The sequence below is a fragment of the Desmodus rotundus genome, chromosome 11 (genome assembly GCF_022682495.2).
Source record: "Desmodus rotundus isolate HL8 chromosome 11, HLdesRot8A.1, whole genome shotgun sequence".
Classification (NCBI taxonomy): Eukaryota; Metazoa; Chordata; class Mammalia; order Chiroptera; family Phyllostomidae; genus Desmodus; species Desmodus rotundus.
Genome location: NC_071397.1, coordinates 24012492 through 24030341, shown reverse-complemented (window position 1 = coordinate 24030341; position 17850 = coordinate 24012492). Strand labels below are relative to the sequence as shown.

The 17850-nt window shown below is 37.6% G+C and overlaps 1 pseudogene; it reads right to left on the bottom strand.

Annotated features, from left to right (window-relative positions):
* Positions 1 to 11249: 11249 nt before the first annotated feature.
* Positions 11250 to 12036, bottom strand: LOC139440364 (small ribosomal subunit protein uS5 pseudogene; annotated as a pseudogene).
* Positions 12037 to 17850: the final 5814 nt, after the last annotated feature.

The following is a 17850-nucleotide window of genomic DNA, read 5'->3' as shown; positions in this document are numbered from 1 at the left end:
AAATTTTTCAAGCATTTTAAAAATCTTCAGATATAATTTTTGAAATAAGTAATTCCATGTAGCAAAAAATCTAATAAAGCCAAAATTTCTAATATGAAAAATGCTTTCCATTGTTAGTCCCAATTCCTAGATATAATTACTTTTTATTGTTTTTGTAGTCTCCTTGTGGTTAGGATAGCACAGAACAATTGGTATTCCAACAGAGAGAGAATCTCTTGGTCTATTTTCCATATAACTTGTGTGTGTATGTAGGTAAAATTGACATACAATAAATTGCACATTTTTAATGTTATAGTCGGTAAGCTTTTATATATGTCTATACCCATGAAACCATCACCACAATCAAGATAATGAACAATTTCATTACCTAGAAGTTTCTTTTTTCATCTAGGTATTAATTCTCTCATACATTACCCTTCATGTGTATCACCCCAGGAATCTAAAGATCTGCTTTCTGTCACTATGGATTAGTTTATCTTTTTCTAGAATCTTATATAAAAAGAGCATATGGTATATGAGGCCTGTCCAGGAAGTATCCAGCCAAGTAATGTGAACATTAGAGACATTTATTGAAGAAGATACAAGATATAAGAAATACTGTATGTAGGACAATGATGTCTCACTCTCTTTCAAAGTAGGTACCTTGGCTCCTTACACAGTTCTTCCAGCATCTCTTCCACTGTTCAGAATTCTCTGCAAAATCCTTTGTTGGAGTCACCATTGGCTGCCCTGTCGTATTTTCCTGAATCTCATCGATGGTCTGAAATCTCTTCCCTTTCAAAGGTGATTTTAGTTTTGGGAAAAGCCAGAAGTCACAGGGCACCAAATGTGGGCTGTAGGGAGTGCTGAGTCACCTGGCTGATTTGATGTTTTGCCAAAAATTTCTGCATGAGATGAGATGCATGAGCAGGCACATTGCTCTGATGAAGTTGCCAAGCAGCAGTTGCTCATAGCTGTGGCCATTTTTGTCATATTGCATCTCTCAACTGATGAAGGACATTGAGGTAGTACTTCTTATTAATTGCCTGGCCTGGAGGAGCATACTCAACACCTTCCCAATAAAAAAAAAAACACAGTTAACATGGTCATGATCTTGCTGTGACTTTGCCACGCTTTCTCTGGGTCATGGAGAACCAAGGGACTTCCATTGGGATGACTGGGCCTTCATTTCTGAATCATATGAGTAGCTGTAGACCCATGATTCATCTCTGGTTATGACCGTCTTGAGGAATCTGGCTCATTGGCAGTGGTTTGAATTGTCATTAGCAACTGCAGCACAATGTTCCTTCTGTTCTGGTAGCAGAATCCACAAAATGAATTTTGCCACAACACGTTTCATGCCAAGATCCTGCATCAAAATCTCGGACACAGTAGTTTTTGGAATTCCTAGATCTGTTTCTAGTTCTCTCACTGTCAGTCGCTGATCTTTGTTGATTGCAGCCTGCACACGTGCAACATTCTCTGGTGTTCTGCTTGTTGCAGGCCTTCCCGAATGTGGGTCACTTTCAACAGATTCCCAGCCATCTTTGAAGCATTTGTGCCACACTTTTATTTGCACTGCACTCATTGCATCATCCCCCCAAAACTTCTGAATCATTAGAATAGTTTCCTTTGTGAATGGTCAAGCTTAATGCAAAATTTTATACAGACTTGTTGCTCTGTTCGCTCGGTCATTTTGAATGCGACGGCCACACAGTACACATGCTCACTCAATGGTATCTACCACCCCCACTGACTAGTACTGTTTAGATCAATAAGGGTAATCCAGGTGTATTATCTTTAAGTTTTGGTAATCTAATTAAAAAACACTACTTTATACAATGCTAATAAAATGTCAGACTCAATCAAAACAAACATGACAGATAGAGAAAATAATCTATTTTCAAATTGTATACCTGTTTTAAATGAAGAAAGTCTTCAATTTTTTAATGAAGATGTCTGAATAGGGATTCACAACATGTTATAGTCAGAAAGTATAAATTCCCAAGAGCCACAGCTCACTGTGAGAACCAAAATCTTCTAAAAGCAAACTGCTAGCAAATGTAATTGTAATGTATTTCTAGAGCAATTTCCAGAGGCTGTGGAGCATGAGTCTAGGGTTCAGCCTCTGGTGTTTTCATTTGATATGTGGCCACTTATTTAAACTCTTTAATATTGTTTCATCATTTTTAAGAGAGAAAATACCATATAATTTCACTTATGTGGAATCTAAAAACCAAAATAAATAAAACAGACTCAAACTCAGAATCAGAGAACAAATTGATGGTTGCCTTATTGGGGGGTGGGGGCTTGCAGGATGGGTGAAAAAGATGAAGGTATTCAGAAGTACAAATTAGTAGTTACAAAAATAGTCATAGGGATGTAAAGTACAGCATAAGGAGTATAATCAATATTGTAATAACTATGTATGGTGTCAGATGTGTATTCGATTTATAAGGTGATCACTTTGTAAGTCAAGTAAATGTGAAATCATTATTTTGTACACCTCAAACTAATATAATATTGCATGTCAACTGTAATTGAAAAATTAAAAAATCAATGGCTCATCACAATAAGCAAACTAAATGCTAAAAAAGGAGAAATAAATAACTCTTATAGAGATCATGACAATTGAATGCATAAAGTGTATAAACTAACAACAAAACTCATGTAACAAGTATTTGGGATTGCTAGTAGTACTTAACTAATCTTAAGTATTTCTGGATTTGTGGAATATTCCAGGGATGTCCTAAATATATCAAGTTGCCATACCGACCATGAAAATGGCACCTCTGACTCTATGTATTTCTTCCATATGGGGTGACTTCCAAAGTGAGCTTTTGGAGTGCGTGGTGCATGGTCCAATCGGTAAGAACACAGGCTTCCCAAAGGGAACCTCACAGTTCTTTTTAGATTGACAAGAGGCAGTGTGGCATGGAACATATTGGGCATGCAGTCAATCCTCAATAAACCTCAACAAAATGAAAGTCATTGTTTAAGGATTAAAGTATGTGACTCTAAGAGAAATGAAATGTTGGCTGTTACAGATGCTCCTCAATTTACAATGCGTTATATCCTGATAAATCCAAGTCATTGGAGAATATCATAAGTTGAAAATGCATTTAATACACCTAACCTACCAAATATCATAGCTTAGTCTAGCCTACCTTAAGGATGCTCAGAACACTTACATTTGCCTATAGTTGGGTAAAATCATCCTACACAAAGCCAATTTTATAATAAAATGTTGAATATTTCATGCAATTTATAATACATGTCTATTTCACACCATCATAAAGTTGAAAATCATTAAGTTGAACCATTGTAAGTCCAGGACTGTCTGTATTTGCATTTTTTTAACCAAAGTTAAACCATGTCTTGGTAGTGAGGGAGAGAATATTACTTCCTTCTGCCTCTGCCACATCTAACCCTGTGAGCATTAGTGTAGCATATTGATGCCCAAATAGGATACTTTGTCCTTTTAAAAATGTACCAATAATTTTGTGTGACAACCCATCTTTTAGTAACTTTATACATTTCATTTATCCTGAGGAGTTAGATATGACTCAGCAGAGTCAATTCTTCCCTTTCAACACCACTTAAAAACCAAGCGCCAGACACCTATGTCTCTTTGCCCCAAGCACTTCCACCTTCTGTAGGGCATAGGAATAAAGAGATGTATTTCCATGATAACTATGAAATGTGGGTTCAAGCATGTCACATTATACCCCAGGAAAAATACTAATTCATGATAACCTTCCAGATTTCCTGCCAGGACGTCTCCTATCCCTAGGAAGTATGGTTTCCATATATTAGGAACATAATTTTACTAAACATGACTATTGTTTACCTGAAATTCCAATTTACCTGGGTGACCGAAATTTGGCAGCCCTATGGGGAGAGTAAGATGTGTAGTTTTAAAAGATCACAGCCAGAGAAGTTAAACTGAATATAAATGTACCATTGAAATGGACCCTTCAAGAGCTGCAGTGTCCCCAGGAATACTGTGTTGGCTCCTTTTTCAGAACCACACAGAGTGAACTTAAGATAGACTCAAAGTCAACAAACTCATTCCTTGAAGGCTATTACTGATATCTGAATCTGAATGTTAAAAAAAAGCCTTTTAACAAAGTCTCCAAGATTCATTAAAATACGTCCCACTAATGCTCTCACCAGAAGCGAAAGCTCTGTTCACTAACCCCATCATCCCCTCCTTTGGCCCATCGACATTGCACCCCCTCTTATTCTTTCAGGTGCCCATTTAACACAGAGCTTGAATTTCATTTACAAGTCTTATTAATAATGATGCATATGTCTAGTTAAGGAAAACATCAAATAAGAAAATAAGTAACTTTAAAGCAATTTTCTAGGCAAAAAAAAAATTTCACATATTACATGACAAAGTAAGTGCCTGGAGGTTATCTCCATCATCGTTAGGATTTGCTAAGTTCCTAATTTTTGATTCTTTCGGATCCTGGAACTGCTTCCCTCTTCTTGGAACATTCTGTTTCATCCTTGACTCCAAGTAGCTCACTGATACTTCTTGTATTCTCAGTTTGTGTGAAATTTAATTTAAGAGGTCCTCCAGGATCCCCCAGTCCAGAGTAAGTGCCCTGACCATGTGTTCCCTTAGCTTCTGCGTTCCCCACCTTAGCCCTTGCCACTGTGTAATTGTCCATTCACACGCCATCACCCACTGCCAACTCCAAGTTCTATGTGGACAGAGAATGTGGTTGTAGTAGAGTGCCTACAACATAGCAGTTCCTAAATAAACATTTATTAATAAATATATGAATTTATAACAGTCCTCTGTGGCTCTACCTCCTATTTTAAAACAGGTTATTCTTTCTTAACACAAATATTAGTAAATCATAAGTTTCATTGTAGATGGAAAAGAATCTCTCACATTACTATTTCATAGGCAGAAAATACTTAAATATTTTTTCTGCAGAACAAGAGGTATGCCATAAGAATTTTAAAAATATGCAATATGGGATTATTTAGTTAGGGACACTGACATCTTTTCCCTTAGGTTATCAAATTAAAAAATGACAACAGCCAACACAACAATAGCTTCCTGGTGTTAATGTATCAAAATTATACCTATTGCCCTGGCTGGTGTGGCTCAGTTTGTTGGTGCAATGTCCCAGGCACCAAATGTTTGTGGATTCGATCCCTGGTCAGGGCACATGCCTAGGTTTTGGGTTCTGTCCCCAGTCAGGCGTGTACAGGAGGCAACCAACCTATCAATGTTTCTCTCTCTTTCTCTCTTCCTGTCTGTCCAGAATCAATGAATATATCCTTAGGGGAGGATTAAAAACAAACAAGAAAAATTATATTTATTTTTGTCAGATTGGCAAAAAATATATTTTTTGGTGTGCTGTAGAATTTTAATAATTGACACATGTGCCATGAGATGAAAAAGGTTGAAAATCATTGAATTAGAGCACTGCTTAGAGCGAAAGTTTCCTCACCATTGAGTCAAAACCTTTTAGACTGTTCTACCCACTAACTCATGTTTTATGAGGTTCTGCATTCTGGTTATTTGGAAGAGGGACTATTCTGTGCCCTGTGTGAATTCTGGGTATTGTGTTCTCTATGTGTGGTTCTCTCCCTGAACCTGGATTCTTTCCTCATATGCATATTCTTATCAGTGCTCAGCTGAAGACTGGAGGGGAAACTTCTTACATCTCTGGAACTTTTTCTTTGCAGCTCTCTCCTTTGTAGTACTGCCCCTCGAAAACACTAGCTGCCTTATCATTGGCTCCCTTTGTACTCCCTGTTCCATCTCAAACAGAACACGGGCATCCACTTGGATTCTTCCTTGTGTGCTGCCACTTAGAAACTCTCTTTTAGGTAGTAACCTGGGAACAATCCTTTTTCCCTTCCTTTGTTACCTGATATCCATTGTCTTGAAAATTATTGTTTTGTATATTTTGTCAGGTTCTTAAATTGTTTAAGGAGGGATCATAAATTCAGACTATGTAATTTCTTTTTGACTGAAAGTAGAAATCCAGTCTTCTTTCTTAGAACATTCTTCTTCCTAAAATGATTTAAAGAAGCAAAATTAAAGTTCCCTTACTCATTTCAGGGAAAATTTCACCTCTAGACATATGGTGTGGTATTGCTTTTTCCAATCCCAGAAATCTAATTAAAATTCACCAGGAAATAATGGCCAAAACAGTAAAAATTCTAGGATTTCATTTACATTCATTTTGTGCTGCCTTATAATCCTGCCTTCATCCTTGATTATGAAATGTCTGCAGGGACCACCACATTTTAGTAGCGCCCAGCTTCCCTCAGCCATCTTTCCATTTCACACAACTCATCTCTTTTTCTAATATCAACTACTCCAAACCTTTCCATCCTAAACTCCTTTTTCAGTTTCTTTTTCCTGTCCCAACAGATGACCTCGCCTTCTTCGACTGAAACTGAATTCACTGAATTTCTAGGTACCTCTACAAAATTACCTGCCCTATCTCCCATTTTCCTTCCTTATTTTCTGTGTAAGAGTGTATGTCTCAAATCTAAGGTGAATTCCCTCATGTGACTGCAGATCCTGCCCTCTTCCACCTCTGCATAAAGTTTGCTCCATCAATTAATCACATTTTTTTCAAATTGTTATTAGAATGAACTATGAGCTGTCAAAAAGACTGATTGCCCCAAATGTATGTTTGTATTATTTGTAGTATTTTGACTCATGTCAAAATGATCCAGGGCAGAATAAGTTAGCAATGAACATCAGATGTGCATTTTATTTCTGCCTTTCTGTCTATTTTTCCATATAAATATACTCTAAGTCATTCAGAGGAGTAGTGATCTGTGGCAGAAATGAGACAGAAATAATGACAGCTGCCTTTGGTTGAATAGTTAGCTGGGCCAGATCCTGTTCTCGATGCTTTATATACATCTCCTCTGTTCATCCTCAAATACTCTGCATAAATAACATCCCACTTGTAAATATGATGAAAATGGGGTTCGCAGAGGTTAAGAGATTTATTTAGGTTACTGAAGACTTAGTAAAGTCTCAGACAAAGGTATTAAAATAGGTAGTGTATTTCAGAAGTAATCCAAAAGAGTGAAAAACAGAGAGGAAGCAAAACAAGAAAGGGAAATAAGGGGCATAGGATTGAGTTAGCCTCCATTATGGGGCACTGGAGCTATGCCTAACTTCTGAGGAGCCTTATGAGGAGCCCTATGAGGAGCCTTCTGAGGAGCCTTCTGAAATATGGCGCAGAACTGTCCTCCCAGGGGATAAAGGAGGGAAGCATTGAATCATCAGTTCCCATCCCCTATTGTTCAAGGCTGGCCCCACAGGGGTAGTAAAACATGTAGAAGATGAATGCTTCTAAAAGTTAAGGCTATGTAAAAAGGTTTTTACAGAGAAGGGCACTCTCAGGTGTAATCCTCTGTCCCCATCCACCCTTTGTGGGTAAATGATATTATAATTTTCTGAATTATCCTCCCAGTGTTTCTTTTTTGTAAAGATAGACAGATATGTGCCTATTTTTAATTTTCCCTTGTTTCTTAGACTTTGGGTAGCATACGTTGTTTTGTATTTTCCTTTTTTCACTTAAAATATCTTCTGGAAAGCACTCCATATAATTCATTTTTTGTTACTCTGCTAAGTAAAATTTAAATGCTAATCAAAAATTTAAAAATATCACTGTGGGATGGTAAGAAATTACCTGCATTCCACTTTAAAAACATACATCATTTAATTCCTTCATCGAATTAATAGTGTTTACCATAGATTCTCAGATGTCTGGACTGATTAGTATAGTACTAGTTCCTTCCTTTTTGACCATATGTTTTTGGGAGTTGAAGATTTTAAAGTGGAGAAAAAAAGTTAATGTGTTTATAAGCTGGTGTTTCAATTCAAATAGAATCTGTAATTTCAACATGTGAGCATATGTGTGTTGATAAATTTATTTAAATTAAATTATCATAGAATTAGTGTTTCTTGGGTTCATCTTTGTATTTTATTTAAACACACAAGGTTAAAAAAATTCTTCCTACTTTTGTCATTTCAAATTGCTCTAGTGTGTGTCTGTGAATCATTATAAGCACATGGCATTTCACCTGTGAAGGGTGAGTATAATGTTTTTGCTTTCACGAAACACGTGGCTTAGGTTTTGAAAGCTTTCGTAAAGGGGAGCAAACAACTCTCCTTTACAGACAACCTATCCCACTTGTTTTATTAGGATTTGGTGTAGATGAATAATTTAGACCTGTTATCTTTGAGTTCTTGAAATGAGATTGCATAATCATCTGAATTATCTTTTAGTTCCTCGAGTCCAGAGAATATAATGCTACATAAGTTCAATATGAATGTTGCAATTAAATATTTAAATGTCACTTTAATATAATACCAAAATGTATCTTAGACTATTATTTTTCAGTGCCAGAAGAGACATTGTTTGTCGTACTAATGGCTTTGAAGATGCAGGCGATGTGTTGCAGATTCACTTCGCATACAATAGTAGAAAGAACATTGGACCAGAACCACAAGAGTTTGGATCATTGTCCTGGCTCTGAAGGTTTTGAATATCTAATCTTGTTGGGAGATCTCTTTAACATTTCCCAGTCTAGTTCTCGGATTTAGGAGTTTCACTTAGGACGTAAAAAAATGGAATGCCGCCTCGGATTGGCAACTTTTAATGTTATCAAATAAAACATTAAAATATGGTACTCGTAGCTATAACTAATGTTTCAAAGAAGAAAGAACATTTAAAGGCACACACACACAAATATACTCACATACAAAGCCATGAAACCCCTAATACAAAATACTTTGGACTGAACAAATATAGCTTTATTTTTAAAAATATATCCTAGAGAGCACAGTGGAAGGAGAATTTCCCCCCACTTTTATCCCTATCTTTATTTCTTTTTCCGTCTTTTCACTTAAGAAAAAAAAAAGAGGATTTATCTTAAAAACAGACTTCATTAAAACAATACCACATTGACTTAATGTAACAGAGACAATCAATATTGGCAAGAGAAAGATTTGTTTGTCTTGTAGATACCTCAAATTGAAGGTCCTAACTTCTCTCCAGACACATACACTGGGGACCTAATATGCTACATTCAGAGAGAATCTGGAAAAGGGGGAGAAGACTGGAGAAGAAAAGATCAAGATCATGAGGGACCGGATGGCGAAGGGAGGGAGAAGAGGGAAAGGGAGGTCAATAGAAGAGGAAGAGTTTAGAGATGTTGAGGCAGACACTGAACTGACTGAATATCACCTTGAGGGGGGAAGCAAAATATCATTTAGACTACATATATGACAATTGTTTCATAATAAGATATACTTCTGGGCAATTGACTACTCATGGCCCATTTCTAGGGTATTTATAACACGTTTTTAGTTGTTGAAAACCTCATCAAGGATTAGCATTTGGGGTCTACTAATTCAAAATATGTTTAGTCTGTAAGAAAGTCAAGGTTTTACATCCCACATGCTTTTTTTCTCTGCCTCAGATGTCCATTGTTCCTTCTTCATCTAGATAATTTCTACTCATTTGTCACGATTCATTGCAAATAATAAAATCTTCCTAGTTTCTTTTTCTAAATCTTGTGCTCTTCCTCTGTGTTGTCATAGCACCCTTGTCACTTTTAACTTTTCTAAATAATACTGAATCATACGTGTTTTGTTTGTCTTCTACTTATGTATAAAATTCCTGTAGATACAGTAAGAACAGTATCTTAACTTTTTTTGCACCTCACTTTGTGTTGAATGAATAAGTGTTACTTCATATTCATGAGTCTTTGTGCTTGCTATTTCCTAACTAGATGTTCTTTCTTCTTATTTGCAGGGAAATCTCCCTCATGTGTTTTAATATCTTACTTGACCCCTTCTCTCCCTGCAACAGATCTGATGATTTGACCCTCTGCCCTAATTTTGCACTTTTCATTAGGGAGTAATTTTCAAAATAATAAAATTGTGTCTCTCACTTAAATATAAAATAAAACACTTTCAAATTATTTTATTTAAGTCATGAGTTAATGAGTGGACCAGGAAGATGTCACAGCAACTTTAAATGAGAATTGGATTTATGAAGATTCATGTATCTATTGTACAGATGTATTTGTACTGCCCCTCCCAGGAACCATTCACACCACTGTGGACAAGGAACATCTGCACGCTTTTAATTTGCTAGAGGTTAATTTCCATCTCTACAGAGCTGTAGAATATTGCAGTCAAAGACAAGGAAAGACACGGATTCTTATAGAATCATATAACCTCTAACATTCCACAGAAAGGATACTCAATAACTTTTTGCCTGTATGAAAGTCATTCATGTTTCCCCCCAATGCTATAATAGCAATATTATTAAATTTTCACCCTTTTGAAATTATTTTCACATTCTTCCCCTCACCCCTGCCCACTCCCCTAGTAAGCCCTTTAAGAAAAAGTCTTGACCCTAAACTCTTCTCTGGGCAGAGTAAGGAATTTCCCATTTCCCCCTTTTGTTTGCCTGAAACCAGCTACAACAAGGAAAGTCAGTTAATTAGTGAGTTAAAAGGAAAATGTGAGTAACTTTTAAAACCTAATTGTGAGAAAGCATTGGAGAATTGGGAAGATTAATAGATAATCTTTGCAATTCACTTTTTCAGTGTCTTTATTTAATCCCACAATGCTTACAGCTAGTTTAAGCTCATTTCCCTGAGACAGGGAGAGAACAGAGGATTCTGCAAGGAGCTGAGACCATGAAGAAAGATAGAGATGATGGTAACAAAGGTAATAGCAACCAGAAAAATAACTAATGTTAGAGAATCCACCACAGGCCAGGCTCTTCACAATGTAGCATTATTTAAGTTTGAGACTGGGCCATTATCAGCATCCTACAGAAGAGAGCTTAAGTATCATATGAAAGACCATACAGGAATTAAATGGCAGAGTAGGGTTTAAATCCAGAAAAATCAGATCTGAGCTCTTAATCAGTAAGCATTACCCTGGCAATAGCATAATGAGTACAGGGAAGTTTGCGCCCGGATGGGTTGTGATGTGATAGTGTTTGAAGCTATGATCACGTGGAAGTTCTTAGCAGAGTCTGGGTCTGTGAACTGTATTAATACTCAACACAGTGAAACTAAGCAAATAACCCCTGCTCGTATTTGGTGAACTCATTATCTGTACCAATGGGGATGGAGAAGGGGATGGGAGCAACACTCATAGTTGAGAAAACTAGACAGTCTAAACACCATGAGGTTTGCATTTATTTATTTATTTTAACAGGTTTAATTCCTTTTTTTTTTGTATGAAATTATATGGTGGCCACAGCTAGAGCCTGGGTCCTCTGCACAGAAACTCTGGTGTGGTCTTTATATGATGGTCAGTGAGTTCCTGATAGGGAGACTTGGTGAATTTGGTCTTTTACCGTGGGGTGAGATAGCTGTAAGTCATAGAGATGGCTTCAGAAGTGGTCTTGGTGAAGCTGCCCAGGGTGGCAGTGCAGTCCCCAGCTGAGGTGTAGCAATTGTTGACACTAGCAATTATCATCAGCATTATCTTGGGCACAGGGGCTGAGAGGATACTAGTGCCCCTGGGGGTAGGAATGAGGTGCACAGCACAGAGCCACAGCAGCCGGTCACCTTGCAAAAGATGATGTGTGACTTGCTGATCTTGTTCCTTTAGTAGTCTTAAAGCACAGGGAAATAGAGAGCTTGGCCAAGGTGATGGCCAAGAGATGGCCAGAGATGGCAGTGACCACTTCCTTGGAACACTTAAAAACCAGACTGACATGTCCATGGTAGTTCCACTGGAGACAAATTTCTTGAACTAAATCCTCTGGCCAGAGTGGGTCTGCTTTTGAACTGGCATAATCTTCAAAACCTTGACCTTGAGGTATGTCTCCAAGAAAATGTCAGTGATCTCAGATTCATTGATAGGGAGAAAAGTTAGATCTCCTCTAAGAACTAGATGTTCATGTCCTTGACCATATGGCCCAGCTTGTTTACAAGGATCCACTCCTTGTCCTTGGCTTTGCCTCTGTCAGCTCCATGGCCTTGTCTGGCTGACCTCAGCATGGATGCTGCCGCCAAATCCTCCATTGAAGCTGCCTGGGCCTCCCATTCAGGGCCCTTAGAAAACTTTTGGATTCAAAAGTTTTCCAAGCAGCACTGGTGTCATCCACCATTTGGTGTTTACTTGGAGAAGGAATGATGTTTGTTTTTAAATATACTCTTGAAATTATTTGAGTATCTGTGGTAGATAGTTTAGAAATCCTCTTAAATAATAATGTCATAATGGGCTTCCTTGGTTCTAAGTACTGTTCTAAGTGTTTATATGTTAATACACTTAATCTTCAAAACAACCCAATTGTGTTTGTACTAGATCATTTTAAGGATGAGCAAATGGAGGCATGAAGTGTTAGAGTTGGGATTTGAACACAGGCAATCTGGCTTAAAGAGCACATGTTTATCACTGCAGAACTGCCTTGTGGTGAGATCATACTCAGTAATGTCCATTTACAGGTGAGACCACCCTGTTTTCTCTATGCAATTATACATCATCAAAATAAAAAGCTTCTGCATGGCTAAAGAAAACAGCACCAAATTACAAAGAGAACCAACAGTATGGGAAAACATATTTGCTAATGATACCTCAGACAAGGGCCTGATCTCCAAAATATATAAAGAACTCACATGACTCCACTCCAGGAAGACAAACAACCCAATTAAAAAATGGGCCAAGGACTTGAACAGACACTTCTCCAAGGAAGACATACAGAGGGCCCAGAGACATATGAAAAGATGCTCAGCATCACTAGCCATCAGAGACATGCAAATTAAAACCACAATGAGGTACCATCTCACACCAGTCAGAGTGGCCAACATAAACAAATCAACAAACAAATGTTGGAGAGGATGTGGAGAAAAGGGAACCCTAGTGCACAGTTGGTGGGAATGCAGACTGGTGAGGCCACTGTGGAAAACAATATGGAATTTCCTCAGAAAACTAAAAATGGAACTGCTCTTTGACCCAGCGATTCCACTGCTGGGATTATACCCTAAGAACCCTGAAACACCAATCCAAAAGAACCTATGCACCCCAATGTTCATAGCAGCACAATTTACAATAGCCAAGTACTGGAAGCAACCTAAGTGCCCATCAGCAAACGAGTGGATCCAAAAACTATGGTATATTTACGTCTATTCTCATTTTGCACCTCACTCTTTAGAATACATTACACGTCTGTACCTTATGCAGACTTTGCTCTTTTTGCTCTCTCCCTGGATGGAAACAGGGTTGGGTTTCAGAAGACTTCCATTTATAAAGTAAGTAGTAGTTGAGATGTCAAGAAAAGGAGAGTAAGCAGAAGAAGAATTATGAATTGTAACATTAATTTAGCTTCTTTAGTAAGCAACAACCCATTTAGCTGGAAACAAATTTAAAGAGAAGTATAGTTTATAGGATAGCAAACTGGACAAATGAATGTGGATAATTTTAAAGACCAGCTACAAGTTATAAATAATAGTTATTAAGAGTGATCTCTAGGAATTTAATAAAATTCACTGCAGCATCACATCTGGACTCTGATTCTTATTAGTTGTGTGACCTTATTAGTTGTGTGAACAAACTAAGTAACTACCCTAAGTCTCAGTTTCCTCACCTGTAAAAAGGGAATATTGAGTACCTACATCATAGGGACAATGAGAGATTTAATTGAGATGATATTTGTTAAACGCTTAGTATAGATATAGCATATAATAAGTGCTCAATCCATTCTAGCTGCCAAATTATAAATTATTCCATAGTGCTCTTCCTCAGTCAACAAAAAATATATTTGAGGATATGGAGGATACATACCAGTGAAATTTTTACTTCACAGTCATGCAAATATATGTGATACTTGGGGTGCAGAAATTTTAAAGTTGAAGCAACTCTCGAAATGAGATGGTGGGGAGGGAAAGCCAAAATTAGCTGTGATCTATGTTCACAGAGAGTGTAGTTATCTGTTACAAACCATGTGACAAGACACAGTACAGAGTCATTGACAAGAAAATAATCAATAGGTAAACAGGGCTCGCCTCCTCGCACAACCACAACAAAATTACAACTAAATTATAGAACAACCCACACTCAGAACTGTCAGGAATAGAGTTAACGAAAGACTGATGACTGTGGAATTAAAGAAACCACATCCATGGTAGGAGAGGCAGAGATGTGGAATGGGCTGGTCCCACATCCACATGTGGTGGATAAAAATTTGGGAGCAATGAGTACCAGACCTACACCAGTCCCCTAGCCCAGGGTACCAGTGCCAGGAAGATAAGTCTCCATAAATTCTGGCTGCAAAAACCAGCATGGCCTGAGTTAGTGGAAGAAACTTTTGGAGTCCCAAGCAGTTCTTAAAGAACCTATACACAGACTTACTCAGGCTCATTCCCTCTAAGCTACAGCACTGGGGTAGCAGCTTGAAAGTCACCAGTGGCCTACAGGAGGAACTGAAGTGTCTGGCCTCAAGGTGGGAGATGGAGGACAACTTACTCCCAGACAGAAAGGCTGGCAAGGCCATTGTTCCTTTGCTGAACCATTCCCACACAGAACTGCTGGGCTGGAAGGCAGGTGCCATATCTGAGACTCCATCACCTATCTAACACTGTTTACCCTGCCCTGCAGATCTCCTGTGATTCTGCCACACACAACTTACAGGCCCACCCAAGCTGTTAACAGACTTTTCTGCAAGTATGGCTGGTCTTGGCTCATGCTTCACAACTTCCTAAATCCTCTCAAACAAACAAGCAACAGCTGGCCTCAGTGAGGCCCCAGCCTACATACCTCTTGCTGAGTGGCCCCAGGCCTGGCATTAGCAGCAGCCAGCCTAAATTCACAGCTTGGCTTCACCTGGGAATCTCCAAGTCCAGCACAAATAGCAGCCATCTCAGATTGTCTTCCAACCTGGACAGGGTAGCCCTGGAAAAAATTTAGGAGGGGGCTGATTTTGGCCTGCACCACCTGGGAAACCCCAGAGCCTGCGCACTCAGTGGACAGCTATAGACCATGTCGGAACACAACTACCTTGCCCTGACTCAGCTGTTCCTCCACGGAGGGTGGAGGTTGGTGGTCAGTGGTCAGTCAGTCCTTGAAGCTGACTGGCATGGGTAAATCCTTCCCATTTATCTGTCAACCATAACCAAGCCTCAGTTACAAGTGGAAGGTGTACTCAGCCCACATGAAGGACACACTGGAGTACCCAGCTTGGGTGTTAGGGGAGGCTGTGCCACTGGACTTTGCAGGACACCTACTACATTAGGCCATACTCTCAAGACAGGGGGTCATAGCAGCTCTACCTAATACATAGAAACAAACACGGGTAGGTGGCCAAAATGAGGAGACAAAGAAACATGGCCCACATGAAAGAACAGATCAAAACTCCAGAAAAATAACTAAATGAAAGGGAGATAAGCAATCTGTCAGATGCAGAGTTCAAAACACTGGTTATAAGGATGCTCAAGGAACTTAGTGAGGACCTCAGCAGCATACAAAAGATCCAGTCAGAAATGAAGGACACACTAATTGAAATAAAGAGCAATTTGCAGGGAAACTGCAGTAGAGTGGATGAAGCAGAGAATCAAATCAATGACTTGGAACATAAGGAAGAAAAAAACAACCAATTAGAACAACAGGAAGAAAAAGGAATCCAAAAAAAGAAGATAGTGTAAGCAGCCTCTGGGACTAGTTCAAGTGTTCCAACATTAGCATCATAGCACTGCCAGAAGGAGAAGAGAAAGAACAAGAAATTGGAAATCTATTGGGAAGAATAATGAAAAGAAAACTTCCTTAATTTTGTGGAGGAAATAGACATGTAAGTCCAGGAAGCACAAAGAGTCCTAAACAAGATGGATGCAAAGAGGCCCATGCCAAGACATATCATAATTAAAATGGCAATGGTTAAAGATAAAGAGAGAATTTTAGCAGCAAGAGAAAAACAGTTAGTTACCTATAGGGGAGTTCCCATAAGACTCTCAGCTGATTTCTCAAAAGAAACTTTGCAGGCTAGAAGGGATTGGCAAGAAATATTCAAAGTCATGAAGATCAGGGACCTACAGCCAAGATTGCTCTACCCAACAAAGCTATCATTTAGAGTTGAAGGGCAGATAAAGAGCTTCCCAGACAAGAAAAAACTAAAGAAGTTCATCATCACCAAACCATTATTAATGAAATGTTAAAGGACTCTTGAGTCCCTTTTAGCTATCAAAAACTATCAAAAACATTTCATAGTTTTGATCTTTTAAGAAAAAAAAATCAAAACTATGAACAATAAGTCAGCAATAAATACATATTTATCAACAACTGAATCTAAAAAACAAACTGCAAACAAGAAGAACAGAAACAGAATCATGGATATAGAGAGTGTTTTCATGGTGACTAGAAGGGAGGGTTGTATGGGGAAATGGGTGAAGAGGTGAGGGGATTAAGAAGTACAAATAGGTAGTTACAGAATGGCCATGGGGATGCAAAGTACATATAGGAACCAGTTAGCCAAAGAACTTATACGCATGACCCAGGGACATGAACAATGGTATGGGAATTGTCTGATGGAGTAGGGGATGTTGGGTGGAAGGGATGTTGGGAGAAGTGTAATAGCATAATCAATAAAATATAATTAAAAAACATAGTCATTTATAATTAGAAACCCGTTCACATCTCATAAAATTTACCCCCAATAAATGAATGAGTGTTAATGTGAATAAGAGTGCTTTAATTTTTAAAAAATTTACAACTTTTTTCCACTACATAATTAATGAAAACTTCTGCTTTTATTATGTTAGTACTTTTATATTGTTTATAACAATATTGAATTAAATTCTACAATTTGAATTGTTGTTTTCTGTTACTTTTAAGCCTATTGTAACTTTTGAATTTGGGGTAAAGTGTCTATTTAATGTCCACTTTTAATATAAAAGCTGACTTTCAGCTGAATAGTAGGCATACAAATATTGGGGCTATATGCAAAGTAGTTCATTACAGCATAACAAAGCTTATTTTTTTAGTGATGTTAGAGATTCAGCCAAATCTTATAATATTTTGAGGACATACCTTCAATCCAGCATCTATTTTGAAGATTCTACTTTTATTTTCTATTTTGGGATTAAGTTTTCTTTAAAGCACAATTAAATTCTCATTTTTAATTCTCACTGGGCTCACGCAGTGATGACAAGCCTTTAAAATGAAGTACAAATATATGTACAATTGTATTCTGCAGGGGCATTTCCTAAGTAAAATAATTCATTATTTACTTATTGCTTATTTAATGGTATAAGTAAATGTAGAGGGTCCTGGGTCAGTATTATTTTGACTCCGATATTTCAAAGAGTAAAAATAAAGCTTTGGTGGAAATCATGTTGTATAATTCTATATTGTTAGAAACATAACACAGAATTTAAAATTATTACATATCATAGAGAAAAGGAAAAATTTTATTTCTCAATTTGCTTTAAAGAACATGCATAATCTTAAAAACCAATCATGATATAAATAGAAAACAAAACCAGAATTTTTTATAAATATAGATCATAGATGAAAATCTCATAAATATAGATAATTTTAGACCTAAAAGCCATTTTAGAGAAAATTAAGCTCAACCTCTTTAATTTTCAAGTAGCAAATGAGAAAATTTTGGCTCACTGAGATTAAGTGACTGATGAAAAATGGTGACACTGGTTGACCAGCATGATACACTGAGAAAGTGGAATTAAAAGATTATATTACAGAAAATTCATTGCATAAGAAAATAATTGTATTACAATACCAGCAAAATCTTCAGCAACCCTGTTATGAAAATAAATAATTTTTACTGGTGGGCACTTAAGTTATTTCCAGCACATGGCTATTGTAAAGTGTGATGCTATGAACATTGG